The sequence below is a fragment of the Scyliorhinus torazame genome, chromosome 2, assembly GCF_047496885.1.
Source record: "Scyliorhinus torazame isolate Kashiwa2021f chromosome 2, sScyTor2.1, whole genome shotgun sequence".
In the NCBI taxonomy this organism is placed as follows: Eukaryota; Metazoa; Chordata; class Chondrichthyes; order Carcharhiniformes; family Scyliorhinidae; genus Scyliorhinus; species Scyliorhinus torazame.
The window spans coordinates 161,972,731-161,992,212 of NC_092708.1; the positions used below are offsets into that span (position 1 = coordinate 161,972,731).

The 19,482-nt window shown below is 52.2% G+C and overlaps 1 long non-coding RNA gene across 1 annotated transcript in view; it reads right to left on the reverse strand.

Annotated features, from left to right (window-relative positions):
* Positions 1 to 19,482, reverse strand: part of LOC140393032 (uncharacterized) — a 63,180-nt gene that overhangs the window by 23,713 nt on the left and 19,985 nt on the right. The window lies entirely within an intron of this gene.

A 19,482-nucleotide genomic window follows, 5' to 3' on the forward strand; every position in this document is an offset into this window, starting at 1 on the left:
GTAAGAGGCTAAACAAAGAACATGTAAATCCTGCTCCTAATCAGAATGAGATGCTCCCCCTGCATCCTTAGCAGATTCACAAAACTGAGGGCCTAACCATTGAATCATAGAGATAAACATCTGCCGCATATATGATGGAAAACACAAGAATGGAAAGTGGGGAGAAGAGATGACAGTAAGATGTGACACACCGTGTGCATGATGAGATGATTAAATAAAGCAGTTGTGGGTGAAGTGACAGTGATAGTCTGAACACGTTGTTCACAGCCCGCTGTACAGATTTAGCAGCATTTTACCATTCAGTACTCTGGCAGCTGAATGATGGGCTAAATGTCCATACTGTGACAAATAATGTCTGTTAATTCTGCCTATTCAATCCATATCATTTCTTAAACTACATTCCCATGGATGGAATCTTACCATATTTTTTCAAAGTGTCGATTCAGGTGAATTGGCAGGAAATCACAAGGAACATTGAGCCTCTTTAAAAAAATATTCTACTCACATGAATCATGCCACGCTTGTGACGGTCTGCCACAGATTCACTCGCCATGGGACAACTTAATCTCTGCAATCCTGGGGCTCTCCATATAAACACCTCCCCAGCACGTGTTCCGATCCAGTCGGAGTGGTGGTGCCAGGAAGCCAGTGCCAAGATTCACCAAGAGAGCCCTGACCAAACTCCTGGATGCTGTCCAGCAGAGGCAGGACATCCTATAGCCACGTTTCTGCAGCTGTCCATCCACCAAGATCACCACCCCCGCCTGGGAAGCCATGGCAGCCGTGGTGAAGAAGCTGAATGCTGACATTAGCTGTTCAACCTCATTCTTAGATGCTAGCCTCATTCCTCTAGTTCACAGGGACTGCATATCAAATGATCAATCCATCTGTGACAGCCTTCTATCGTGATGCTAATCCCTGAAAGTCAAAACTCCATAATCAGTGGGGCTTGACTTTCCAAGCAGTTTATCACCTTTGTCCTCAAACTGCTGTCTGAGTTGGGGGTTCAAATCTCACAGCAGTCATCCTCCCCCCATTCAGGCCGCCTGAGTCCCCCACTCTGCCCTTGCATCCTAGCCTCTCATGGGACTCCACGCAGGAATCACACGGTTGCCCCCAATGCTGACTCTCTGTACTCACCTTCTGCCACCCATTTTCGAACTCCCACTCTGGAAGGGCACTCCCTCAGTAGCAAAATTGACAAAATCACAGTATGGGAGATAGGGGAGCGCTGGCTGCATGCCAGCTGCAAGACCCCTTTAAAACAAGGGATACCCCGACAAGAAGGGAAGGGAAGGCCTGTGAGCCACCCTCCACCTGAGATGACAGTACTGATCCTCCTCCGGCACTGAGTTGAACTTTTCTGCGTCTCCCGCGTCCTCTCCATTGCAACTTCTGCGACAGGCACCAAGAAGGTGAGGGTGACTGGAGTGCTCACCTTTAGAGATAAGGCTACCAGAGTCACGTTTTGATAAACCTGTTGTAAATGGCACTGGCATGATGCTGAATATTCCCCGGTGTGAGTGCTCATTAACAACAGCTAATGTATTAAAATTAGGTTCCCAGGTCTCCCATGGCATTTTTCACGTTACTGCACCAATGAGGGGGGTTGAAAGTGGAAAATCGCCGGCGAGATTGGCGTTTTCCAATTCTCTCCAGATTTTGTGCCTGCGTTGGCAATCCCGTGCATGGCTAAAGTGGGCTCAAAACCGCGCCCCATTATCAGCTCACATAATTGCAGCATTATTTTTTAGCAAAATATTTGAGTTGGAGGTGCAATCTATATGGAAGGAAGGTTTATTCTATACATGGTGACTGAAGGGGGTATTACATCAAAACATTGAGGGCAGAACTTTGCACTTTTGCCAGAGTAGAAGTCATTGCAGGCAGATCACAAAATTCAGTTTCCTTCCAGTGGAAAATTAGTTTTGAATTTTGTTCTCTTGTTTTTGATGATGGGTTAAAGGTGAGTTCCCCACTGATCTACGTTGGGTACCTCATTTACATTTCATGAATGCTCACTCAAAGGCCAACTCACTGAAATTGCATTCCCCCTACAAATGATGCGCTCCACCAATGCTTCATTAGAATGGTGTTAGGATCCCAGTTGATATTACTACTGGACAAGTCAGGTCCCAGGGTGGAATCTGACTTGATAGATCCTAACCTATTTTCTGTTTAGAAATGCGGAAGGAGGCAACTGAACTGAGTCACAGGAGTCTGCTGATGAACTTTTAACAAAAGAATAAACATTTATTAAGCAAGAAAGATGAACTAAATTACACAACTCTTTCACCCACAGCTATACCTTTACAGATATATACAGATTTGTAGGGATAATCCGAGTTACAAAGTCCAACTTATACTCTCATGTAAGTACAGTCGATGTAAACCAATAGGAGACCTGCAGCCAGACACACCACAATGTGAAACCAAGTGACAAATTCCATCCAAGGCAACGTCCACGGATTGCTCATCAACTTCCCCCAAATGCTTGTCACACCATGAGTCAACCGGCCTCACTGAACTCCATCCATTCTCAACGCTCAAAGAACTTGCTTTGGAACCTTCTCCCAAACTTTCAAATGTCTTCAACAAGCATTCACGTCCAGGTTTTTGATCTCTCTTTCCAATGTTCCTCTCCCCTGGATCGCCATGTCCATTCAAATTTTGCCTTCCAGGCACTCTATCAGAGATATAAAAATGACTTCTCTTTCCCAAAATGATGTTAACTCTGCCTGATTGCCTTGAATGCATCTAATCGCTCGGCTATAGCATCTTCAATAATAAATTCTAACATTTTCCCTATGACAGATGTCAAACTAACTGGCCTCTAATTTCCTGATTGCTGTCTCGTCCCTTTTTAAATAAAAGTTAGATTTGTTATTTTCCAAATTAATGGAACCTTCCTCGAATCTGGGGAATTTTGGAAAATTATAACCAATGCATCAACTATCTCACTAGCCATTTCTTTTAAGATCCTAGGATGAAGTTCACCAGGACCCAGGGACTTGCCACCCTGCAGCTCCAACAATTTGCTCAGTATCACTTCCCTGAGAATTGTAATATTCCTGTGTTCTTCCCTCCTTTCCAATTCCTGATTTACAGCAACTTCTTAGATGTCATTTTATTCTCTACAGTAAAACCGATGCAAAATACCAGTTCAATTCAGCTGTAATCTCTTTATTTTACATCATTAATTCCCCAGATTCACATTCTGTATGCCCAATGCTCACTTTGTGTACTTTTTTAATTTTTTAATTATCTGTGGAAACTCTGACGATCTATTTTTGTATTTTGAGCTCGATTTCACTTGTACTCGATTTTTCTCCATCTTGTACATCTTTTGGTCATTCTTTGCTGTGCTTTATATTCGGTCCAATCTGCCGACCTTCAACCCACCCTTTTGCTTTTTCCGTAAGTTTGAAACAATCTTGAACATTTTTGGTTGTGGTGAATGGTGGGTCCTCCCCTTGGATTTTCTTTTTCTTTTTCATCGGAATGTATGTATTATGTGTATTTTTTTTCCTAAACATTATTTTAATAATCTGAACAGGACCTGCAGACCAATGAAGGTCTACTCCAAAATGCAGTAAGAATTCAAAACCCTTCTTGGTCCAATTTTGTCTTTGTACAAGCTACTTACAAGTGCTTTAGGAACCAGTGTATTGTAAGATACATCAAGGCATCATCCAGCACTATTTAAAATGGCTTGCTTGGGACTGTGCCTGTATAATGTCTCAAGGCAGACAATATAAAATGTCACCCATGGTATTTCCCTTAAGTATTTTGTTAAAGAAGTAGTGAGAGATAGCAGACTTCAAAAGCATCAACACAGGACAGACTCAATGGTACTTGACATCCATGCTCTAAAGTTACAGCTACAAGAGACTGTAAGGTATTGTCTTACTCTAAAAGCACGGAGATCCATGGAGTGTTTAATAATGTTGTGATAATCGTCTCAAGGCTTCTGACTCCACAGGTTTGTAGAAGGGCCAGGTATAGACTGCGTACTTCTTGGCAAATATTTCCTTAAGAATGCAGTACTTCGACTGTTCCGAAACTTTTCCACGGCCAACCACCCCCCCACCCCCTCCACCTCCACTACCTACACCCCCACCCCCTCCACCGCCACTAACTACACCCCCACCTCCATTACCTACACCCCCACCCTCTCAGCCTCCACTACCTACACCCCCATCCCCTCCACCACCACTACCTACACCCCCACCCCCTCCACCACCACTACCTACACCGCCACCTCCACGAACTACACCCCCAGCCCCTCCACCTCCACTAACTACAGCCCCACCCCCTCCACCTCCACTACCTACACCCCCACCTCCACGACCTACACCCCCACCCCCTCCACCTCCACTACCACACCCCCAGCCCCTCCACCTCCACTAACTACAGCCCCACCCCCTCCACCTCCACTACCTACACCCCCACCTCCACGACCTACACCCCCACCCCCTCCACCTCCACTACCTACACCCCCAGCCCCTCCACCTCCACTACCTACACCCCGACCCCCTCCACCTCCACTACCTACACCCCCACCCCCTCCACCTCCACGACCTAAAACCCCACCCCCTCCACCTCCACTACCTACACTCCCACCCCCTCCACCTCCACTACGTACACCACCACCCCATCCACCTCCATGACCTACACCCCCACCCCCTCCACCTCCACTACCTACACCCCCTCCACCACCATTACCTACACCCCCACCCCCTCCACCACCACTTCCTACACCCCCACCCCCTCCACCTCCACTACCTCCACCCCATCCCCTCCACCACCACTACCTACACCCCCACCCCCTACACCTCCACTACCTACACCCCCACCCCCGCCACCTCCACTACCTACACCCCCAGCTCCACTACCTACACCCCCACCCCCTCCACCACCACTACCTACGCCCTCACACCCTCCCACCTCCACAAATTACAGCCCATCACCTCCACCTCCACTACCTAAAAACCCCACCCCCTCCACCACCACTACCTACGCCCTCACACCCTCCCACCTCCACAAATTACAGACCACCCCCTCCACCTCCACTACCTACACCCCCACCCCCTCCACCTCCACTACCTACAGCCCACCCCACCCCCTCCACCTCCACTACCTACACTCCCACCCCCTCCACCTCCACTACCTATATCCCCACCCCCTCCACCTCCACTACCTAATAACTCCACCCCTTCCACCTCCACTACCTACACCCCCACCCCCTCCACCTCCACTACCTAAAATAGCACCCATTCCACCTCCACTACCTACACTCCCACCTCCTCCACCTCTACTACCTACAGCCCCACCCCTCCACCTCCATTACCTACACCCCCACCCCCTCCACCACCACTACCTACACTCCCAGCCCCTCCACCTCCACTACCTAATAGCCCCTCCCCCTCCACCTACACTACCTAAAATCCCCACCCCCTCCACCTCCACTACCTACACACCCACCCCCTCCACCTCCACTACCTAAAATCCCCATCCCCTCCACCTCCACTACCTACACCCCCACCCCCTCCACCTCCACTACCTACACTCACACCCCCTCCACCTCTACTACCTAAAAACCCCACCCCCTCCACCTCCACTACCTACAGCCCCACCCCCTCCACCTCCACTACCTCCACTCCCACCCCCTCCACCTCCACTACCTAAAATCCCCACCCACTCCACCTCCACTACCTACACCCCCTCCCCCTCCACCTCCACTACCTACATCTCACCCCCTCCACCACAACTACCAACACTCCCACCCCCTCCACCTCCACTACCTAAAAACCCCCACCCCCTCCACCTCCGCTACCTACACCCCCACCCCCTCCACCTCCACTACCTACACGTCACCCCCTCCACCTCCACTACCTAGACCCCCTACCCCCTCCACCTCCAATACCTACACGCCCACCCCCTCCACCTCCACTACCTACACCTCACCCCCTCCACCTCCACTACCTACACCCCCACCCCCTCCACCACCACTACCTAGACCCCCACCCCCTCCACCTTCACTACCTACACCCCCACCCCCTCCACCTCCACCCCCACCCCCTCCACCACCACTACCTACACCCCCACCCCCTCCACCTCCACGACCTACACCCCCACCCCCTCCACCTCCACTAACTACACCCCCACCCCCTCCACCACCACTACCTACAGGCCCACCCCCTCCACTACCTACACCCCCACTGCCACGACCTACACCCCCACCCCCTCCACCTCCACTACCTACACCCCCACCTCCACGACCTACACCCCACCCCCTCCACCTCCACTACCTACACCCCCACCCCCTCCACGTCCACGACCTACACTCCCACCCCCTCCACCTCCACTACCTACACCCCCACCCCCTCCACCACCACTACCTACAGGCCCACCCCCTCCACCTCCACTACCTACACCCCCACTGCCACGACCTACACCCCACCCCCTCCACCTCCACTACCTACACCCCCAGCCCCTCCACCTCCACTACCTACACCCCGACCCCCTCCACCTCCACTACCTACACCCCCACCCCCTCCACCTCCACGACCTAAAACCCCACCCCCTCCACCTCCACTACCTACACTCCCACCCCCTCCACCTCCACTACCTACACCACCACCCCATCCACCTCCACGACCTACACCCCCACCCCCTCCATCTCCACTACCTACACCCCTCCACCACCATTACCTACACCCCCACCCCCTCCACCACCACTTCCTACACCCCCACTCCCTCCACCTCCACTACCTACACCCCCACCCAATCCCACCTCCACTACCTACACCCCCACCCCCTCCACCTCCACTACCTCCACCCCACCCCCTCCCACCTCCACAAATTACAGCCCATCCCCTCCACCTCCACTACCTAAAAACCCCACCCCTCCACCACCTCTACCTACGCCCTCACACCCTCCCACCTCCACAAATTACAGACCACCCCCTCCACCTCCACTACCTACACCCCCACCCCCTCCACCTCCACTACCTACACTCACACCCCCTCCACCTCCACTACCTAAAAACCGCAACCCCTGCACCTCCACTACATACACCCCCACCCCCTCCACCTCCACTACCTACACCCCCACTCCCTCCACCTCCACTACCTACACCCCACCCCCTCCACCTCCACTACCTAAAATCCCCACCCCCTCCACCTCCACTACCTACACCCCCACCCCCTCCACCTCCACTACCTACACTCACACCCCCTCCACCTCTACTACCTAAAAACCCCACCCCCTCCACCTCCACTAACTACAGCCCCACCCCCTCCACCTCCACTACCTCCACTCCCACCCCCTCCACCTCCACTACCTAAAATCCCCACCTCCTCCACCTCCACTACCTACACCCCCACCCCCTCCACCTCCACTACCTACACCTCACCCCCTCCACCACCACTACCAACACTCCCACCCCCTCCACCTCCACTACCTAAAAACCCCCACCCCCTCCACCTCCGCTACCTACACCCCCACCCCCTCCACCTCCACTACCTACACCTCACCCCCTCCACCTCCACTACCTAGACCCCCACCCCCTCCACCTCCACTACCTACACGCCCACCCCCTCCACCTCCACTACCTACACCTCACCCCCTCCACCTCCACTACCTACACCCCCACCCCCTCCACCACCACTACCTAGACCCCCACCCCCTCCACCTTCACTACCTACACCCCCACCCCCTCCACCTTCGCCCCCACCCCCTCCACCAACACTACCTACACCCCCACCCCCTCCACCTCCACGACTTACACCCCCACCCCCTCCACCTCCACTAACTACACCCCCACCCCCTCCACCACCACTACCTACAGGCCCACCCCCTCCACTACCTACACCCCCGCTGCCACGACCTACACCCCCACCCCCTCCACCTCCACTACCTACACCCCCAGCCCCTCCACCTCCACTACCTACACCCCCACCCCCTCCCACCTCCACTACCTACACCCCCACCCCTCCACCTCCACTACCTACACCCCCACCCCCTCCACTACCTACACTCCCACCCCTCCAGCTCCACTACCTACACACCCACCTCCTCCACCTCCACTACCTACAACCCCAGCTCCACTACCTACACCCCCACCCCCTCCACCTCCACTACCTAAAAACCCCACCCCCTCCACCTCCACTACCTCCAGCCCACCCGCTCTAACTCCACTACCTAATAACCCCACCCCCTCCACCTCCACTACCTACAGCCCACCCCACCCCCTCCACCTCGACTACCTACAGCCCACCCCCCTCTACCTCCACTACCTACAGCCCCACCCCCTCCACCTCCACTACCTACAGCCCCACCCCACCCCCTCCACATCGACTACCTACAGCCCACCCCCTCTACCTCCACTACCTAAAAACCCCACCCCCTCCACCTCCACTACCTACACCCCCACCCCCTCCAGTGCCACTACCTAATAATCCCACCCCCTCTACCTCCACTACCTACACCACCTACCCCGTCCACCTCCGCTACCGACACCCCCAGCCCCTCCACCTCCTCTACCTATACCCCCACCCCCTCCACCTCCACTACCTGCAGCTCCACCCCTCCACCTCCACTACCTACACCCCCACCCACTCCACCTCCACTACCTACACCACCACCCCCTCCACCTCCACTACCTACACCCCACCCCCTCCACCAACACTAACTACACCCCCACCCCCTCCACTTCCACTACCTACACCCCCATCCCCTCCACCACCACTACCTATACACCCACTCCCTCCACCTCCACTACCTATACACCCACTCCCTCCACCTCCGCTACCTACACCGCCACCCCTTCCACCACCACTACTTACACCCCACCCCCTCCACCTCCACTACCTACATCCCCACCCCCTGCACCTCCACTACCTACACCCCACCCCCTGCACCTCCACTACCTACACCCCACCCCCTCCACCTCCACTACCTACATCACTACCCCCTCCACCTCCACTACCTACATCCCCACCCCCTGCACCTCCACTACCTACATCCCCACCCCCTGCACCTCCACCACCTACACCCCACCCCCTCCACCTCCACTACCTACATCACTACCCCCTCCACCTCCACTACCTACACACCCACTCCCTCCACCTCCACTGCCTACACCCCCACCCCCTCCACCTCCACTAACTACAGCTCCACCCCCTCCACCTCCACTACCTACACCCCCACCCCCTCCACTACCTCCACTCCCACCCCCTCCACCTCCACTTCCTAAAAACCCCACCCCTCCACCTCCACTACCTACACCCCCACCCCCTCCACCTCCACTACCTACAGACCCACCCCTCCAATCTCCATTACCTACACCCCTACCCCCTGCACCTCCACTACCTACACCCCCACCCCCTCCACCTCCACTACCTAAACACCCCACCGCCTCCACCTCCACTACCTAAAAGCCCCTCCCCCTCCACCACTACCTAAAATCCCTACCCCCTCCACCTCCACTACCTACACCCCCACCCCCTCCACCTCCACTACCTACACTCACACCCCCTCCACCTCCACTACCTAAAAACCCCACCCCCTCCACCTCCACTACCTACAGCCCCACCCCCTCCACCTCCACTACCTAAAATCCCCACCCGCTCCACCTCCAATACCTACACCCCCACCCCCTCCACCTCCACTACCTACGCTCACACCCCCTCCACCTCCACTACCTGCAGCTACACCCCTCTACCTCCACTACCTACACCCCCACCCCCTCTAGCGCCACTACCTAATAATCCCACCCCCTCTACCTCCACTACCTACACCCCCTACCCCGTCCACCTCCACAACCTACACCCCCAGCCCCTCCACCTCCTCTACCTATACCCCCACCCCCTCCACCTCCACTACCTGCAGCTACACCCCTCTACCTCCACTACCTACACCCCCACCCACTCCACCTCCACTACCTACACCCCCACCCCTTCCACCTCCACTACCCCCAGCCCACCCCCTCCACCAACACTAACTATACCCCCACCCCCTCCACCTCCACTACCTACAACCCCACCCCCTCCACTTCCACTACCTACACCCCCACTCCCTCCACCACCACTACCTATACACCCACTCCCTCCACCTCCACTACCTACACCCCCACCCCTTCCATCACCACTACCTACACCCCACCCCCTCCACCTCCACTACCTACATCCCCAACCCCTGCACCTCCACTACCTACACCCCACCCCCTCCACCACCACTACCTACACCCCAGCCCCTCCACCTCCACTACCTACATCCCCACCCCCTGCACCTCCACTACCTACACCCCACCCCCTGCACCCCTCCACTACCTACACCCCACCCACTCCACCTCCTCTACCTACATCCCCACCCCCTGCACCTCCACTACCTACACCCCACCCCCTCCACCTCCACTACCTACATCCCTACCCCCTCCACCTCCACTACCTACACACCCACTCCCTCCATCTCCACTGCCTACACCCCCACCCCCTCCACCTCCACTACTTACAGCCCCACCCCCTCCACCTCCACTACCTACACTCCCCACCCCCTCCACCTCCACTACATACACCCCCACTCCCGCCACCTCCACTACCTACACCCCCACCCCCTCCACTACCTCCACTCCCACCCCCTCCACCTCCACTTCCTAAAAACCCCACCCCTCCACCTCCACTACCTACACCCCCACCCCCTCCAGCTCCACTACCTACAGACCCACCCCTCCAATCTCCATTACCTACACCCCTACCCCCTGCACCTCCACTACCGACACTCCCACCCTCTCCAACTCCACTTCCTAAAAACCCCACTCCTCCACCTCCACTACCTACACCCCCACCCCATCCACCACCACTACCTACAGCCCCACCCCCTCCACCCCCACTACCTCCACCCCCACCCTCTCCACCTCCACTACCTACACCCCCACTCCCTCCACCTCCACTACCTACACCCCCACCCCTCTACCTCCACTCCCACCCCCTCCACTACCTACACCCCCACCCCATCCAACACCACTACCTACAGCCCCACCCCCTCCACCTCCACTACCTACACCCCCACCCCTCTACCTCCACTACCTACACCCCCACCCCTCCACTCCACTACCTCCACTCCACCCCCTTCACCTCCACTATCTACACTCCCACCTCCTCCACCTCCAGTACCTACACCGCCACCCCCTCCACCACCACTACCTACAGCCCCACCCCCTCCACCTCCACCTACCTACATCCCCACCCCCTCCACCACCACTACCTACACCCCCACCCCTCCACCTCCACTATCTACAGCCCCCAGCACCTAAACCGCCATGACCTACAGGATGTAGTTTACATGGATTTCAGCAAAGCCTTTGACAAGGTCCCACCGACATGGGAGACTTAAAAGAAAGCAAATACACATGGGATGCAGGAGAACCTGATAAGGTGGAGTCAAAATTGGCTTAGCTTCAGGAGACAGAGGGTGCTGATAGACGGCTGCTTTAGTGTCTGGAAGCCAGGGTCCAATGACGTTCTGCAGGGATCTGTTCTGGGGCCCTTATTATTTATCATTCATATAATCGACATAAATGACTATGTGGGGGGTAGGATCAGCAAGTTTGTGGATGACACAAAGATAGGCCGGGTGGATAACAGTGAGGTTGAGTGTCTTGGGTTGCAGGAAGATATAGACGGGATGGTCAAATGGGCAGAAAAGTGGCAGATGGAATTTAACATTAAAAATTGTGAGGTGTTACACTTTGGGATGACTCATTACAAGGAAGAAGTCAATGAATAGCCTGGGAAGTTCCGAGGGACAAAGGGACCTTGGAGTTTTGTTCATAGAACTCTGAAGGCAGAAGGGCAGGTTAATAGGGTGGTGAAAAAGGCATATGGGACACTTGCCTTTATCAATCGAGGCATTGATTACAAAAACAGGGAAGGTCATGTTGAAGCTGTATAGAACTTTGGTGAGGCCACAGCTGGAGTACTGTGTGCAATCCTGGTCGCCATACTATGGGAAGGATGTGATTGCACTGGAGGAGGTGTAGAGAAGATTCACCAGGATATTGCCTGGGATGGAACATTTAAGTTATGAAGAGAGGTTAGATAGGCTTAGGTTGTTTTTCCTGGAGCAGAGGAGACTGAGCGGCGACCTGATTGAGGTGTACAAGATTATGAGGGGGATGGACAGGATGGATAGGGAACAGCTGCTCCCCTTAGTTGAAGGGTCTGTTACGACGGGACACAAGTTCAAGGTGAGGGGCAGGAAGTTCAGGGGGGGATTTGAGGAAAAACCTTTTTGCCTAGAGGGTGGTGGAACCTTTCCTCTTGCCAAAGCCAATGATTTCTGTGTGAGTGGGCACTTCTTTTAAATTTCCCACAAAGTGCAAATTGACTGGATAATTTCTCAGCTGCCTCAACGGCCACTGCATGTTCTGGAACGCACTGCCTCCAAAGGTGGTACAGGCGGGTGGCCTTGCATCCGTTAAAAAGTACCTGGATCAGCACTTGGCACGTCATAACGTTCAAGGCTATGGGCCAAGTGCTGGAAAATGGGATTAGGTGGGCAGGTCAGGAGCTTTCATGCGTTGGTTCAGACTCGATGGGCCAAAGTGCCTCTTAGAATCATAGAATTTACAGTGCAGAAGGAGGCCATTCAGCCTATCGAGTCTGCACCGGCTCTTGGAAAGAGCACCCTACTCAAGCCCACACCACCCTAGCCCCATAACTCAATAACCCCACACAACACTAAGGGCAATTTTGGACACTAAGGGCAATTTAGCATGGCCAATCCACCTAACCTGCACATCTTTGGACTGTGGGAGGAAACCGGAGCACCCGGAGGAAACCCACGCACACACGGGGAGAACGTGCAGACTCCGCACAGACAGTGACCCAGCCGGGAATCGAACTTGGGACCCTGGAGCTGTGAAGCAATTGTGCTAACCACTATGCTACCGTGCTGCCCCTTCTGCACTGTATTATTCTGTGAGGAGTCGCCATTCGGCCCTTCGATCCTGCTCCACCATTCATTCTGATCATGGCTGATCGTCAAGTTCAATACCCTGATCCCACCTTCTCCCCATATCCCTTTAGCCCCAAGAGCTATATCTAATTCCTTCTTGAAATTACACAATATTTTGGCCTCAATTACTTTCTGTGGTAGTGAATTCCACAGATGCACCACTCTTTGGGTGAAGAAATTTCTCCTCACCTCAGTCCTAAAAGGTTTGCCCCTTATCCTCAAACTACGACCCCTAGTTCTAGACTCCCCCACCATCTGGAACATTCTTTCTGAATCTACCCTGTCTAATCATGTTAGAATTTTATAAGTTCTTGTGAGATCCCCTTTCACTCTTTTAAACTTCAATGAATCTAATCCTGACCGACTTAGCCTCTCCTCATAAGTAGTCCCACCATCCCAGGAATCAGCCTGGTAAACTTTTGCTCCACTCCCTTCCATAGCAAGAACATCCTTCCTCAGATAAGGACACCAAAACTGCAACAATACTCCAGGGATGGCCTCACTAACACCCTATACAATTGCAGTAAAACATCCCTAACCCTATACACAAATCCTCTCATTATGAATGGCCAACATACCATTTGCTTGATGCACAAGGCATGAGAACACCAAGGTCCCGCTCAGTATCCACCTTTCTAAATTTATGCCCATTCAAATAATAATCTGAATGACTTGACAATCCAAAAATGGCCCTTCGAAAGAGCACTCTACCCATGTCTACTCCCCCGTCCATCGGGCTCTATCCCCGTAACCTAACCTGCACATCCCTGGAAACTAAGGAGCAATTTAGCACGGCCAATCCACCTAACCTGCAAGTCTTTGGACTGTGGGAGGAAACCGGAGCACCCAGAGGAAACGCATGCAGTCACGGGTAGTATATGCAAACTCCACACACACAGTCAGTCACCCAAGGCCGGAATTGAACCTCAGTCCCTGGTGCTGTGAGGCAGCAGTGCTAACCACTGTGCAACAGTGCTGCCCAATCCTACACCATGGGCACTTACTTTGTGTAGTAACCTTTGATGTGGCAGCTTATCAATGCTTTGGGAAATCCAGGTACACTACATCTACAGGTTCGCCTTTATCCACCTTGCTGGTTACTTCCTGAAAGAACTCGAATCAATTAGTCAAACATAGAACGTAGAACATAGAACATTACAACGCAGTACAGGCCCTTCGGCCCTCGATGTTGCACCAACCTGTGAAACCACTCTAAAGCCCATCTACACTATTCCCTTATCGTCCATATGTCTATCCAATGACCATTTGAATGCCCTTAGTGTTGGCGAGTCCACTACTGTTGCAGGCAGGGCATTCCACACCCTTACTACTCTCTGAGTAAAGAACCTACCTCTGACATCTGTCCTGTATCTATCTCCCCTCAATGTGAAGCTATGTCCCCTCGTGCTAGACATCACCATCTGAGGAAAAAGGCTCTCACTGTCCACCCTATCTAATCCTCTGATCATCTTGTATGCCTCAATTAAGTCACCTCTTAACTTCTTCTCTTTAACGAAAACAGCCTCAAGTCCCTCAGCCTTCCCTCATAAGATCTTCCCTCCATACCAGGCAACATTCTGGTAAATCTCCTCTGCACCCTTTCCAATGCTTCCACATCTTTCCTATAATGCGGTGACCAGAATTGCACGCAGAGGGCAGTAGAGCAGAGCTGCTGATTGGCTGTTGCAGGGGAAATTTGCATACGTCCATGTGCTCACCCTAACTTGAAGGTGGTTTGTGGAGGAGCTGTTGTCAAGTGACACTTAAACCCGAAACACTTCTTCAGTGTTTCCCTCCCTGCCCCCTCCTCTAACCAAAAAACACCAACCGCTGTAAAGATCAAGAGGAAGGCTCGAGGGCAGGTAGAAATAGAAAGAAGTTGAACCGTGATGTCACAGCCTGCAGATAAGGGAATGGCCGGTGACTGGTAAGTCGTTTTTATTTTATTTTCCCTCAGGTGTTATCGTGCGGGCGCAGAGGTTGCTGAATGATAGCTTGCTAAGAAGGAGAGTGAATAACAGGTCAGCTCTTTCTTTCTTTTTCTTTTTTTATCTAGAGGGGATGGCAGGGAAGGTAGTGCAATGTTCCTCCTGCAGAATGTTTGAGGTGAGGGACGCCGTCAGTGACCCTGCTGATTTCATCTGTGGGAAGTGCACCCATCTCCAGCTCCTCAGGAGAACTGGGAACTGGAGCTGGATGAACTTCGGATCATTCGGGAGGCAGAGGTGGTCATAGATAGAAGCTTCAGGGATGTAGTTACTCCGAAGAATAAAGATAGATAGGTGACGGTGAGAGGGGCTGGGAGGAAGCAGTCAGTACAGGGATCCTCTGTGGTTGTTCCCCTTAGTAACAAGAATACTGCTTTGGATACTGTTGGGGGGGGGGACTTACCAGGGGTAAGCCATGGGGTACAGGTCTTTGGCACAGAGTCTGTCCCTGTTCCTCAGAAGGGAAGGGGGGAGAGGAGTAGAGCATTAGTCATTGGAGACTCCATAGTTAGGGGGATAGGTAGGAGATTCTGTGGGAACGAGAGAGACTCGCGGTTGGTGTGTTGCCTCCCAGGTGCCAGGGTGCGTGATGTCTCGGATCGTGTTTTCAGGATCCTTAAGGAGGAGGGGGAGCAGCCCCAAGTCGTGGTCCACATAGGTACCTACGACATAGGTAGGAAAAGGGATAGGGATGTAAGGCAGGAATTCAGGGAGCTAGGGTGGAAACTTAGATCTAGGACAAACAGTTATTATCTCTGGGTTGTTACCCGTGCCACGTGATAGCGAGATGAGGAATAGGGAGAGAGAGGAGTTGAACACGAGGCTACAGGGATGGTGCAGGAGGGAGGGTTTCAGATTTCTGGATAATTGGGGCTCATTCTGGGGTCGGTAGGACCTCTACAAACGAGATGGTCTACACCTGGACCAGAGGGGTACCAATATCCTGGGGGGGAAATTTGCTAATGCTCTTCGGGAGGGTGTGGAGCCAGAGGAAATGGGCGAGGTACGAAATGAATACTTTGCATCAGTATTCACCAAAGAGAAGGAATTGGTAGATGTTGAGTCTGGAGAAGGGTGTGTAGATAGCCTGGGTCACATTGAGATCCAAAAAGACGAGGTGTTGGGCGTCTTAAAAAATATTAAGGTAGATAAGTCCCCAGGGCCTGATGGGATCTACCCCAGAATACTGAAGGAGGCTGGAGAGGAAATTGCTGAGGCCTTGACAGAAATCTTTGGATCCTCACTGTCTTCAGGTGATGTCCCGGAGGACTGGAGAATAGCCAATGTTGTTCCTCTGTTTAAGAAGGGTAGCAAGGATAATCCAGGGAACTACAGGCCGGTGAGCCTTACTTCAGTGGTAGGGAAATTACTGGAGAGAATTCTTTGAGACAGGATCTACTCGCATTTGGAAGCAAATGGATGTATTAGTGAGAGGCAGCATGGTTTTGTGAAGGGGAGGTCGTGTCTCACTAACTTGATAGAGTTTTTCGAGGAGGTCACAAAGATGATTGATGAAGGTAGGGCAGTGGATGTTGTCTACATGGACTTCAGTAAGGCCTTTGACAAGGTCCCTCATGGTAGACTAGTACAAAAGATGAAGTCACACGGGATCAGGGGTGAGCTGGCAAAGTGGATACAGAACTGGCTAGGTCACAGAAGGCAGAGAGTAGCAATGGAAAGATGCTTTTCTAATTGGAGGGCTGTGACCAGTGGTGTTCCGCAGGGATCAGTGCTGGGATCTTTGCTGTTTGTAGTATATATAAATGATTTGGAGGAAAATGTAATTGGTCTGATTAGTAAGTTTGCAGACGACACAAAGGTTAGCGGAATTGCGGATAGCGATGAGGACTGTCAGAGGATACAGCAGGATTTAGATTGTTTGGAGACTTGGGCGTTGAGATGGCGGATGTAGTTTAATCCGGACAAATGTGAGGTAATGCATTTTGGAAGGTCTAATGCAGGTAGGGAATATACAGTGAATGGTAGAACCCTCAAGAGTATTGAAAGTCAGAGAGATCTAGGTGTACAGGTTCACAGGTCACTGAAAGGGGCAACACAGGTGGAGAAGGTAGTCAAGAATTCATACGGCATGCTTGCCTTCATTGGCCGGGGCATTGAGTATAAGAATTGGCAAGTCATGTTGCAGCTGTATAGAACCTTAGTTAGGCCACACTTGGAGTATAGTGTTCAATTCTGGTCGCCACACTACCAGAAGGATGTAGATGCTTTAGAGAGGGTGCAGAAGAGATTTACCAGAATGTTGCCTGGTATGGAGGGCATTAGCTATAAGGAGCGGTTGAATAAACTCGGTTTGTTCTCACTGGAACGACGGAGGTTGAGGGGCGACCTGATAGAGGTCTACAAAATTATGAGGGGCATAGACAGAGTGGATAGTCAGAGGCTTTTCCCCAGGGGCCTCTTAACCTTCTTCTCTCTAACGAAAACAGCCTCAAGTCCCTCAGCCTTTCCTCATAAGATCTTCCCTCCATACCAGGCAACATTCTGGTAAATCTCCTCTGCACCCTTTCCAATGCTTCCGTTTCCTTCCTATAATGCGGCGACCAGAATTGCACGCAATACTCCAAATGCGGCCGCACCAGAGTTTTGTACAGCTGCAACATGACCTCATGGCTCCGAAACTCAATCCCTCTACCAATTAAAGCTAACACACCGAATGCCTTCTGAACAACCCTCTCAACCTGGGTGGTAACTTTCAGGGATCTATGTACATGGACACCGAGATCTCTCTGCTCATCCACACTACCAAGAATCTTACCATTAGCCCAGTACTCTGTCTTCCTGTTATTCCTTCCAAAATAAATCACCTCACACTTTTCTGCATTAAACTCCATTTGCCACCTCTCAGCCCAGCACTGCAGCTTATCTATGTCCCTCTGTAACTTGTAACATCCTTCCGCACAGTCCACAACTCCACTGACTTTAGTGTCATCAGCAAATTTACTCACCCATCCTTCTACGCCCTCCTCCAGGTCATTTATAAAAATGACAAACAGCAGTGGCCCCAAAACAGATCCTTGTGGTACACCACTAGTAACTGGACACCATTCTGAACATTTCCCATCAACCACCACCCTTTGTCTTCTTCCAGCTAGCCAATTTCTGATCCAAACTGCTAAATCACCCTGAATCCCATGCCTTCGTATTTTCTGCAGTAGCCTACCGTGGGGAACCTTATCAAACGCTTTACTGAAATCCATATACACCACATCAACTGCTGTACCCTCATCCACCTGTTTGGTCACCTTCTCAAAGAACTCAATAAGGTTTGTGAGGCACGACCTACCCTTCACAAAACCGTGCTGACTATCTTTAATCAAATTATTCCTTTCCAGATGATTATACATCCTATCTCTTATAAACCTTTCCAAGATTTTGCCCACAACAGAAGTAAGGCTCACTGGTCTATAGTTACCGGGGTAGTCTCTACTCCCCTTCTTGAACAAGGGGACAACATTTGCTATCCTTCAGTCTTCTGGCACTATTCCTGTAGACAAAGATGACTTAAAGATCAAAGCCAAAGGCTCAGCAATCTTCTCCCTAGCTTCCAAGAGAATCCTAGGATAAATCCCATCCGGCCCAGGGGACTTATCTATTTTCACACTTTCCAGAATTGCTAACACCTCCTCCTTACGAATCTCAAACCCTTCTAGTCTAGTAGCCTGAATCTCAGTATTCTCCTCGACAACATTATCTTTTTCCTGTGTGAATACTGATGAAAAATATTCATTTAGCACCTCTCCTATCTCCTCGGACTCCACGCACAACTTCCCACTACTGTCCTTGACTGGCCCTACTCTTACCCTCGTCATTCTTTTATTCCTGACATATCTATAGAAAGCTTTAGGGTTATCCTTGATCCTACCTGCCACAGACTTCTCATGTCCCCTCCTGGCTCTTCTTAGCTCTCTCTTTAGGTCCTTCCTAGCTAACTTGTAACTCTCGAGCGCCCTAACTGAACCTTCATGTCTCATCTTTACATAAGCCTCCTTCTTCCTCTTGACAAGTGTTTCGACCTCTTTAGTAAAACACGGTTCCCTCGCTCAACCACTTCCTCCCTGCCTGGCAGGTACATACTTATCAAGGACACGCAGTAGCTGTTCCTTGAACAAGCTCCACATTTCCATTGTGTCCATCTCCTGCAGTTTTCCTCTCCATCCGATGCATCCTAAGTCTTGCCTCATCGCATCATAATTGCCTTTCCCCCAGATATAACTCTTGCCCTGCGGTATATACCTATCCCTTTCCATCACTAAAGTAAACGTAATCGAATTGTGGTCACTATCACCAAAGTGCTCACCTACCACCAAATCTAACACCTGTCCTGGTTCATTACCCAGTACCAAATCCAATATGGCCTCGCCTCTCGTTGGCTTATCTACATACTGTGTCAGGAAACCCTCCTGCACACATAGAACATAGAAAATACAGCACAGAACAGGCCCTTCGGCCCAC